Below are 12,408 nucleotides of genomic sequence, written 5' to 3'. Positions count from 1 at the left end.
TGCTTTACAATTCTAGGAGCCGGTAGTGAGCTTTGAAGTCCTTTCTGCTTGCATTGACCAAGACTAGTACTGAAACATCTCAGCTAGATAAAACCCTCAAAAAAACAATGAAATGCGATGATTTTTGAGTCAAGGATAAGAAGAATCCAAAACCAGATGGCTGTTTTTAAAAAAAAAAAGGAAAAGAAACTTATCTGAGCAAGACAGCTGGTACCAATGGTTATGACATGCATTTTGGATTGATCGGCCCAATCTGTCCAAATAACCAACTTTCAATTGCCATACTTTGTTGCCCAGAACTTCCATCAATTGTTTTGAATTACCCAGACCTTAACTTTGCTTTCCTGTGGTACTTCGAAACATTTTTCCACCTACAGACCTTTGGCCATTTAAACATTTTCCAACTCACTTTCGCCTCAAGGTGCCTGCGAGGGTTTTAACCAATAAGACTCTCTCATTTATTTTCTCTCAGCTCCTGTCGCCTTACGGTGCCCGTGAGGGTTTTCACCCATAAGACTCTCTCATTTTTATCTTTTGTTCTTTTTGCTTGAACCAGAGTGTTGCCACTGTCACGAATTACCGTTACCTGCTTGATTTGGCATTTCCTAAAATTGATCAGAAGGTCTTTCTTTGGACCATAATGTAGGCTTTTGGATTGGGTTAGAAATAAAGGTATGAAAGGCTCAAAACAATTCGAATGGGTTCAAATTACAACTTTCGGAATCCAATTTCCACAACAATCACCACTTCTGCCCCAGTTTCTTGCTTGGGGATTTTTGGATTTCTATTTTGGTATGACTGGACCTCGGAGAAAGGTTGCCTACGTACCCTTTCGGGATCAAGTCAAACGTAGTTCACTGTATCGTAATTAACTTTTGTTGTTGTGTTTTTCTTTCTTTCCTTTTCTTTCCCTTTCTTTTTCTTTTTCTTTTCTTTCTTTACCTTTTCCTTTGTTTTTCTCTTCTTTCTTTTCTTTTGCTTTCCTTTCTCTTTCTTTTCCTTTGTTTTTCTCTTATTTCTTTTCCTTTTGTTTTTCTTTCCTTTTCTTTTCTTTTGTTTTTCTCTTCTTTCTTTTATGTTCGACACCTGTGTTCCCTGATAGTGCCGTTGATTCCGAAAGAGGGATATGAAAAATAAGTAAGGCTCAAAAGGGGATAACAAGGGATAAGAGTGTTTGGATAGCAGGACAAAACGCCTTCCTCATTTCAATCTTTAAGATATGCCAAATACAAACAGATACATTCAGAAAATAAAGAAATCATACATAATATCTCTTGACCGCATCGGAATTGATGGCCATTTCTATACATTTTCCTTCCACATCTGTCAAATACAATGCTCCGTTAGACAACACTCTGGTTATTACAAATGGTCCCTGCCAGTTTGGGGCAAACTTTCCTTTTGCTTCAGCCCGATGAGGCAAAATCCGCCTCAGTACTAATTGTCCGACTTCGAATTTCCTTGGACGTACTTTCTTGTTGTACGCTCTTGCCATTCTTCGTTGGTACAGTTGGCCATGACACACTGATGCCAATCTCTTCTCGTCAATCAAACTCAACTGCTCAAGACGGCTTTTCACCCATTCATCATCATCGATCTCAGCCTCTACAATGATTTGCAGAGACGGGATTTCCACCTCTGCGGGTATTACTGCCTCGGTACCATATACCAATGAGTAAGGAGTCGCCCCCACCGAGGTACGAACGGTGGTGCGATATCCTAACAATGCAAAAGGTAATTTCTCATGCCATTGTCTAGATCCTTCAACCATCTTCTGGGGTATTTTCTTTATATTCTTATTGGCTGCTTCAACCGCACCATTTGCCTTGGGACGGTATGGAGTAGAATACCTATGAGTAATCTTAAACTGCTCACATGTCTCCTTCATCAAATGACTATTAAGATTATCCCCATTATCTGTGATGATTACCTTTGGAATCCCAAACCGATAGATGATATTTGAATGCACGAAGTCGACTACGACTTTCTTAGTCACAGACTTGAACGTCTTAGCTTCCACCCATTTGGTAAAATAATCTATAGCTACCAAAATAAACCTATGCCCATTTGACGCCGCTGGATCAATCGGCCCAATAACATCCATGCCCCATGCAACAAAAGGCTATGGTGCGGACATCGCATGTAATTCTGATGGTGGAGAATGAATCAAATCTCCATGCACTTGGCATTGATGACACTTACGCACAAAACTGATACAATCCCGCTCTATTGTGAGCCAATAATAACCTGCTCGGAGAATCTTTTTTGCTAGAACGTACCCACTCATATGCGGTCCACAAACTCCGGAATGTACCTCAGTCATGATAGTTGTGGCCTGTCTTGCATCTGTACATCTCAACAACCCGAGATCTGGAGTTCTTTTGTACAACACTCCTCCACTAAAGAAAAACCCGCTTGCCAATCTCCGAATTGTTCTTTTCTGATCACCGGTGGCCTGTATCGGATATACTCCCGCTCTAATGTACTCTTTGATATCATGGAACCACGGCTCACCATCAATTTCCTCTTCTATCACATTACAGTAAGCATGCTGATCACGGACCTGAATCTGCAACGGATCAACATAAGCCTTATCTGGATGGTGCAACATTGACGCCAAAGTAGCCAAAGCGTCGGCAACCTCATTATGAATCCTTGGAATGTTCCTGAATTCTATGGCCTGAAAACGCTGACAAAGCTCATGCAGACACTGCCGATACGGTATAAGCTTCAAATCCCGCGTTTCCCATTCTCCTTAAATCTGGTGTACCAGTAGGTCCGAGTCACCCATGACCAAGACTTCCCGTACACCTATATCCACAACTAATCTCAATCCCAATATACATGCTTCATATTCTGCCATGTTGTTCGTACAGTAGAAACGAAGCCGAGCTATAACAGGGTAGTGCTGACCTGTTTCAGAATAAGTACCGCTCCTATTCCCACGCTTTTCATATTTGCAGCCCCATCAAAGAAAAGTTTCCATCCCGACTTCTCAGCTTGTTCCAATTCATCAATGTGCATCACCTCTTCATCGGGGAAATAGGTGTTCAAAGGCTCATAATCTTCATCGATTGGGTTCTCAGCCAAATGATCGGCTAATGCCTGTGCTTTCATGGCAGTCCGTGTCACATAGATAATGTCGAACTCTGTAAGCAAGATCTACCACTTTGCAAGCCTCCCTGTGGGCATGGGTTTCTGAAAAATATACTTCAACGGATCCAAGCAAGATATAAGGTAAGTAGTGTAAGATGACAAATAATGTTTCAACTTCTGTGCTACCCAAGTCAGGGCGCAACATGTCCTTTCCAGATGAGTATACTTAACCTTGCAAGACGTGAACTTCTTGCTGAGACAGTAGATAGCCTGCTCCTTTCTGCCCGTAACATCGTGCTGCCCCAGTACACATCCGAATGAACTATCCACAACTGTCAGATATAGAATCAAAGACCTCCCTGGTTCTGGTGGAACCAACACGGGTGGGTTCGACAAATACCCCTTTATCCTATTAAAAGCCTCCTGGCATTCATCAGTCCATTTGACCGCGACATATTTCTTCAACAACTTGAAAATTGGTTCACAAGTTGCCGTGAGCTGAGCAATGAACCTGCTGATATAGTTTAATCTTCCCAACAAACTCATCACCTCGGTTTTGTTTCTTGGAGGTGGCAACTCCTGAATGGCTTTGATCTTCGATGGGTCTAATTCAATACCCCGCCGGCTGACTATAAACCCCAACAACTTCCCAGATGGCACCCCGAAAGCACACTTTGCAGGATTGAGCTTAAGATTGTACCTGCGAAGCCTTTGAAAGAACTTTCTCAAATCTCTGACATGGTCGGATTGCTGTCTAGACTTCACGATCACATCATCCACGTACACCTCGATTTTCTTATGTATCATATCATGGAATATGGTTGTCATGGCCCTCATATAAGTTGCCTCAGCGTTCTTCAAACCAAACGGCATGACCCGATAACAATACGTTTCCTACGGCGTGATGAATGCCATCTTTTCTGCATCTTCCTCGTCCATTAGAATTTGATGATAACCCGCATAACAATCCACAAAAGAGACAATATCATGTTTGGCACAATTGTCAATCAGTATATGGATGTTGGGCAGTGGGAAATTATCTTTTGGACTTGCCTTGTTAAGGTCTCGATAATCGACGCACACCCTGGTCTTGCCATCTTTCTTCGGCACAGGCACGACATTGGCTAACCAAGTGGGGTACCGTGTAACCTGAATGACTTTTGCCTCAAACTGCTTGGTAATCTCTTCTTTGATCTTCACACTTATGTCCGTTTTGAACTTTCTCAGCTTCTGCTTGACGGGGGGAAGTGCCGGATCAGTGGGTAATTTATGAACCACCAAATCGGTGCTTAGACCTGGCATATCGTCATATGACCATGCAAAAACATCTTTGTACTCATGCAATACTTTAATTATCTCCTCCTTGAGTTGTGGCTCCAGATGAACACTTACTTTAGTTTCCCGCACATTGTCTTGGTCCCCTAGATTAACTGCTTCTGTGTCATTTAGGTTAGGTTTGGGTTTTTCTTCAAAATGACTTAATTCTTTACTAATTTCCTCATAAGCTTCATCGTTGTTACAATCCACCCCATCATCATACTCGATTTCTTGTATTATTACTTTCGAGCTAGATTGGCTTTTAAAATTGGGCCGAAGATTCCTCATGCATGTCATATCATTGATATCAGCATAAAAAGAACTGTACAAAAGAAAAGAAAAAAAAATGGAAACAAAATTAGGAACGAAGAAAATTGCATTTCATTGAATGTAAAGATAACAAGGTTTTAACTCATCCAAACGGACGGAACATAGCAACTGCATTACAAACCCTGAAATAATCCAGGTGCCAAAAGGAAAACAAAACCCACTACCACGACTCCCTCCGAATTGGAAGAGGAGTAGCTTCCCAATTGTTGATGTTAGCATGTGGTCCGATGTACTGTATATCTGCGCCGCTTGACCCTTCCCCGGCCTCAACCATGTTTACTTCAGCAAATACTCTCTCGAACACCTTATCCAAATTCCCCTCTGCCCCAATCAATGAACCTGACATCTTTGCCAATGACTGTTTCTTGATACCCGACCTGACGAAGGACCTGGACAAACGTGGAATAGGTTTAGGAAGAACCCAAGCTTTCTTTTTCAATTTACGGGCCCTTCTAACATCTGCCGCTGTTGGTCTGAAACCTAATCCGAAGGTATCCAGATTTTTGGGCAGGGACACAGGTTGAATAATGCCCTGAAGTTCAGCCCCCAGACCTTTCCCTGGCACGAACCCGTTATTCAGCATTTCTGATACTACCATGATGGTCGCAGCTGCCACCCTGGGACACAACATGCTTTTACCTTCGGGCACTCTGCTCACCGGGACCGTGTCGAAGACCTGATAAACCCAGGGTCCCTTATCATCTTCAGTTTCTATAAAGGGCACAATGGCATCATTCATGGCGCATGTGGGATCTTCCCCATGTAACACAATTTCTTGTCTGTCCCACTCGAATTTGACCATTTGGTGCAGCGTGGAAGGCACGGCTTTGGACGCGTGAATCCATGGTCGACCCAACAAAAGATTGTAGGATACTGCAGCATCCAACACCTGAAATTCCATAGTGAACTCGACTGGGCCAATAGTCAATTCGAGTACAATATCCCCTACTGTGTTTGTTCCCCCTCCGTCGAACCCTCGAACACAAATGCTATTTTTTTGGATTCTATCCTCATCGATCTTCAACTTGTTCAACATGGACAACGTGCAAATATTAGCACTCGACCCGTTATCGATCAGTGCCCGAGTAACCATTGAACCTTCACACTTGACCGTCAAATAGAGAGGTTTGTTGTGTTCTGTGCCTTCCACAAGCAATTCATCATCAGAAAATGCTACTCTGTTCACTTCAAAGATTTTGTTGGCAATGGTCTCCAAGTGGTTCACTGAAATTTTGTCGGACACATGAGCCTCATTCAATATCTTCATCAAAGCTCGACAATGCTCGTCAGAGTGAATCAATAACGACAACAATGAGATTCGGGCCGGTGTTTTTCTCAGTTGTTCAACAATGGAATAATCTTGCACTTTCATCTTTTTCAGAAACTCTTCTGCCTCTTCTTCCGTCACAGCTTTTTTGACTAGCACTGTATTGTCTTTAGCGCCCTTAGCCTTTCTCAACTCTTCAGGAGCAAAACAACGTCCCGACCGAGTTAGTCCTTGTGCTTCACAACTCTCTTCCTCAATTTCCTTTCCTTTGTATGTCACCACTACCTTGTCGTATCTCCACAGTACGGCTTTGCTATCAACCATGGGTAACTGGACTACCGATTTTATGAAAACTGGTTCTACGTAAGCTCCTTTCACAACCACCATGGGTGCAGATGATGACCCTGGTACCACTATCTTGACTGGCTCCGGCTTTCTTGCAGCCACAAATGGTCCCTTTCCCATTACCAATACTGGCTTGTCTTTTATTGCTTTTAACTGAACCACTGGCCTTGCACTCACTGTCTTTTCTTTGGCTTTCGTAGAACGAATCACCATAACCACCTGCGAAGGTTTCTTAGGCTCTGTCCCCTTATGTATCAGTTCAATCATATTGGCCTCATAATGTGCTGGTAACAGATTTTGGTTGATGTTTGGGGCCTCTGGAGCCTGTACTTCAATACGGCGATTATCAATGAGCTCTTGTATTGCATTTTTCAATTTCCAACATTTTTCAGTATCATGCCCCGGCATCCCTGAGCAATACTCGCAGCTAACAGAATGGTCCAGGTTTCTGGGAAGGGGGTTTGGTGCTTTGGATTCAATCGGGGTCAGCATTCCCAACTGTTTCAATCTATGGAAGAGAGCGGTGTAAGATTCTCCCAGCGGAGTAAATGTTTTTCTGTTTGGGGCCTTCTCACTTCTGAAAGCTTGGTTCGGGCGAAAGTTGGTTCCTGGTCTGTTTGCCCTGGGAGGGGGATAGGTGTTTTGTGGGGGTGGATGTGTGTTTTGGGGATTCGGTGCACGCCATTGCGAGTGCACCGGGGGCTGAGTGTAGGTCTGGGCGTGGTGGATAGAAAAATGTGGTTCTGGTGGTGGATAATAGTGTTGTAGTGGGCCATATGGGGTATATTGGTAGTTTGGGTGGTGGGGTCTGGGTTGGTTGTAGTAGAGTGGAGGGTTATTGGGCCTGGACCAAGCACTAGCTTCAACCGTAGCAACTTCTTCCTTCTTTTTCTTTCCAAGCACACCACCAGTACCGCTTTGGATGGCCTGGGTGGTTGCTTTCAATGCCGAGTAGCTCAAGATCTTGTTAGATTTCAATCCTTATTCAATCATGGCCCCCATCTTTACCACCTCATTAAACGATTTTCCGACGGATGTTACCAGATGACCAAAATAGGTAGGCTCCAATGTTTGCAAGAAATAATCTACCATCTCACTCTCCCTCATTGGAGGATCAACCCTCGCTGCTTGTTCCCTCCAGCGGAAACCAAACTCTCTAAAACTCTCCCCAGGCTTCTTTTCCAATTTCAACAATGACAAATGGTCGGGGACTATCTCAAGGTTATATTGAAAATGGCCAATGAATGCCTGTGCCAAATCATCCCATGTATACCATCGGCCGGGGTCTTGCCTCGTGTACCATTCTAGCACTGACCCGCTTAGGCTTTGACCGAAATATGCTATCAACAATTCATCCTTTCCCCCAGCACCTCTCATTTTGCTACAAAAGCCACGCAGATGGGCTACTGGGTCACCGTGCCCCTCATACAAGTCAAACTTCGGCATTTTAAACCCTGCAGGCAACTGAACATCAGGAAAAGGGCACAAATCTTTGTATGCGACGCTGACTTGGTTACCTAAACCATGCATGTTCCTGAAGGATTGCTCCAGGCTTTTGACTTTACGAATCACTTCCTCCTGTTATGTATTCTTAACCAGTTTCTCAACCTCTCCCGGGATTTCAAAATGGGGAGAATAGGTATATGGCTCAGGTGCTTTGAAAGTGGGTTCGGGAGGGTAATATTGGGTGTCGTGAGCTTGGAATAGCGGCTCACTGGACGATCTATGTAGAGGGGCTGGGAGAGGTGCCACAAAGATGGGAACTATGGGTGGTGGAGGGTTCTGTTTAGGGGGTGGAGCTAGGGGAGCGTATGAAGTGGTACCATAACCCTGGGCGGGATAATGGAAAGCTGAAGATGCGTGGGGGGTGGTGGGCTCCTGAGCTTGGGCCAAGGGTGGGATGTAAGATGGATTAGCGGGATATAGTGGTGTCTGATGTCCCTGAGACCATGCCCGATGCATTTCAGTCGTTTTTGCTTTTAATTTCCTCATCTCTTCCTTCATAGCACCCACATCTGTTACCTCAACCTCATTTGAAGGGTCTACGATGCTGATTTCCGAATCCTGCCCTGTCAATTTTAGTTGATCTTTCGATCGGGTGTTGTACGGGTGAGTTGCCAGAATTGCCAATCAACTAACCACCTGCCTGGACTCACACATTTAAACAACCACTTTGTTAGCGATTAGGTTTTAACAGATTTAACAATCACACGTTGGCATGAATGCATTTATACAATTAATCATTTCTGTTATGCATTTGCTCGATCGCATGCGTCATCCCGGCACTTCGTTCCTCGTTTCTTTTTACCCTTCTTTCAAATTTCATCACCTCGTCCCTTTCTTGTGCTTTTTCTATCTCTTTTTGTTTTTCCGCTCTTTTCTTTCTTTCTCTCTTTCTCGGTTTTCCTTCTATTTTCTTCTTTTTCTTCTTTCTATTTTTCTTACGATTATGGTCGAATCCTATGGAGATTGCCTACGTATCGTGACCTCGCACGAATCAGACCAAGCGTAGTTCGTGAAAATAAATGCAAAAATAAAGGGTGGAAATAAACTTTTCAACTTTCATTACTAAAACAAACTCTTACAAACTCAACACTTCTTTTTTTTTGGAAAGAAACTAACAGACGCAACTTAAAAAGCAAACCACAGACTCTAAGACTACAAACATATTTGACCCGGAAAAATAACGGACTTACGAAAGACTGACTCAAAAATGGTAGAAAATTATAGACACGGACTATGCATATTCTAGTGCTTCAAACTTAGGTGTCCGCGGGGCGTCGTTCGGCCTCGCCGCGGGCCTAGGATCCAAATCCCTTTCAAGCTGCTCTAACTCATTCATGGTTCGCTTCACATAGATCATCACTGCTGAGACAAAAGTAGTATGGGTCATGTCTTCACAATCCCGGCATCTCCTGAAAATAGCATGAGCAATGGCTCTAATCCTGTCTTTTGTTTGCTTCTTTTCTATGAGCAAGCGTCTTATCTGATCGCTGCACGTCTTTAAAGCTCGAGAGTCCTGCAGGTGTTGGTCTTGCAGCCGCTGCACTTCTACCTCCATTTGGGCCAACAAGTCGTAACAATGTCCACTTTCAATTTCAAAATCTCTAGCCTGTCTAACCGCTTTACCCTCAAGGGCAACCACTTTTCTCTTTAAATTGGCAACAATTTTCTCATGGTCCCTTTTCAACTGATTCAAGTACTGGCGACGCTCCTCTGTTCTTGTAGCCCATTGTGCTTTAAGTTCTGCCATGACATTCTCAGATTTTTCTAATTCATCCCGCCATTCCCTGACTTCGTTTTCCAATCTTTTTATCAATTGCTCATCGGATCGGCTCCTCGGTTGCTTATCGACGGTTATCTTCAATTGCCGGATTTGGGCCTTAAGTGCTTCATTTTCTCGAGCCAGTCTATTCTTTTCCCCTTGATCCGCGGCAACCTGTACACTGTTCTCGAATTTCAGATTCTCAACTTGCTGCTTCAGTTTACCGATCTCAACTCGATAGCCTTCTTCCTTTGCTAACCAATCCCACTGCTCTTGGGACGACTTGGCGAAATCTTCGAGATGAGGTCTTTTAGCCGGTCTCCCACATGCCACGTCACCTCTGAACCAATCATGATACCTTGGGGCAACTTCCCCTTTAACCCTATCAGACACACAAGTGTTCGCCATCAAATGTTGACACTCACTCCAAATTTGGCAAACTTCTTCCTCGGGGAATCGACCGTCAGGACTGATTTCGACCACTTGGGTACTCAGTTCTTCATCTCTCGGTACTATTTGATATCTCCCGAGTTGCCTCAGAACCCGATATGGTGCATACGGCTGGATGCTTTTGAGTCCCATTAACAAAAAATGCGGGCGGGCTGCTGGCATATATATGACCTCTTCGACAAGCAACCATCCAAGCACCCACTGTATCTGGCTGGCATTGAGGTTCCGATATAATGATGTCCAGGCCGTGACTCCTTCAGGTAGACTAGCCCCTTTGATTCTTGTGTAAAATTCACCTATACAAGTTTTCTCAACCGAACCATAACTCAATAGCTGAGAGCGAGGGCACAAATGCTCAGTCATCCACATTTGTAACAGCACGTTACATCCCTCAAAAAATTTGCCCCCGGCTGCACGCAGTGAGAGCTCGGAAAATATCAGCCACGATCATAGGTGCTAAAGTGCTTTTCCCCATGGTTTTCAAGGTACTGACGACCCCTGCTACTTTCAAATCAATATTACCGTCTTTCCTTGGGAATATTATGAGGCCCAAAAAGGCTATCATGAAAGCCACCCACCTGTGTTCCTCCCATTTTTGTCGGTTACTTCTACTGCATAGCTTAAAGTCTGGATTGTTGAACCCGCCCACGTGGCCATACCTATCATATATGAAGCGGAAACTGCGGAAACCCTTTGCAAAATCGGGATGATGAACTGTTCGAGGTATTTTCAAGGAATCCACGAATCGGTGTATGGTAATGGCCCTAGGAGCAATCAAGTACTTGAACCTCAATGGAGCTTGATCACTTCCGATATATCCCGCTATTTCTTCTAATGTTGGGGTGAGCTCACAGTCTGAGAAATGAAATACATTATGTGCCGAATCCCAATGGGCGACCAATGCCCTGATAATATCCCCCCGAGGCTGAATGTTTAATAAATCCGGAAGGTCTTTCAAATATTTTTTCACTTCGTCTTGCCCCTCTTTGCCTAAATCATTCCACCATAATTGCAGCTCAAAAGGGATTTTGGTCATTATTGAAAAGGGCTCATTTATCATCGTGCTCATCCTGCACATTTATTAAAGCGTTTAAGCAAAAAGAAAACTTTTATTTGAAAAAAAAAACTATCTAAAAATTACCGATATATTTTCAACCGAAGCACTTGACTCTCAAACACGGCCCTTCAGCATTTTGGGAACAAAGATTTTAAGGCTATTTATGACAAGACAGCTCTACTTAGCTTATTCACAATTCTTACTTCTCTCTTTTTTTAAAAAAAAAATTAAGATAAAAATACTCAGTATTGCAACACGGCCTTTCAACGCCTCGAGGACGAAAACTTAAGGCTGTGTGGATTGAAAAACAAACGTGACCACAGGTGGCTATCTATGCAAGGTCAGCCTTCCGGCGTTCCGTTTGGGAACATTTGGCTATTTTTTGACAAAACGGCATCACCTGGTTTATTTATGACAAAATTAAAATTTTGATATTTTCTGGTTACTTTTTCAAAAGGGAGGTTGGACCCGATGAGGGTTGCCTACGTATCTCACGCCCCGTGAGAATCAAACCATGCGTAGTTCGGGCAAATTAACCGAACTATTTTAAAACATGATTTTTTTTTCATTTTCATTTTTGGCATTTCATAAGCGAATAAAAACTATTTTTAGAAACAAGACTTTTTTTTTCTCTTTTTCTTTTCAACAAATAAAACAGCCTATTTTTCCAAGCTAAAAATAACAGACTCTTTTTTTCTTTTTCATTTTTCACAGACAATAAAACAACCTATTTTCCAAACTAAAAATAAAAGACTCTTTTTTTCCTTTCTTTTTTTCAACAAATAATGAAACAACTTATGTTTTTCAAACTAAAACAAAGACTCTTTTATCCTTTTCTTTTTCAACAACCAACTTTCCAAAAATAAAAGACTCTTTTTCTATTATTCTTTGCTTTTTTTTTTAGTAAAACAAAATAAAATTTTTTTTTTATTTTCTCAGAATTTCGGTAGAGTTTCGCCAGTAATTGGTCATTGATTTTTATTTCTAAAATAATCAATTAACTCCCTAACTGATATTTCTTTTTTTCTCTTTTCTCTTTTTTTTTCTCAATTTTCCAACATTCCCGAGATTCAGAAACCGGTCATCATGCAGGTTCGAAACAAATATATGTACAGAGCAAGTAGGATGCATCAGGACGGTCTTTTCATTTCAGGTTGCTAGTCTTAGACGGACCCAACCCCTGTGTTGAGTCCCCTAAGTCAAATGCAACGTGATGCAAATAAGCGTTCCTACTAGGGATCCGGCATGAAGTCACGTTATTCTATGTTCAAAACCTGGGTT

The sequence above is a fragment of the Nicotiana tabacum genome, chromosome 1 (assembly GCF_000715075.1).
Source record: "Nicotiana tabacum cultivar K326 chromosome 1, ASM71507v2, whole genome shotgun sequence".
Lineage (NCBI taxonomy): Eukaryota > Viridiplantae > Streptophyta > Magnoliopsida > Solanales > Solanaceae > Nicotiana > Nicotiana tabacum.
The sequence above is the reverse complement of the archived record's forward strand: the minus strand, read 5'-3'. Positions refer to the sequence as shown.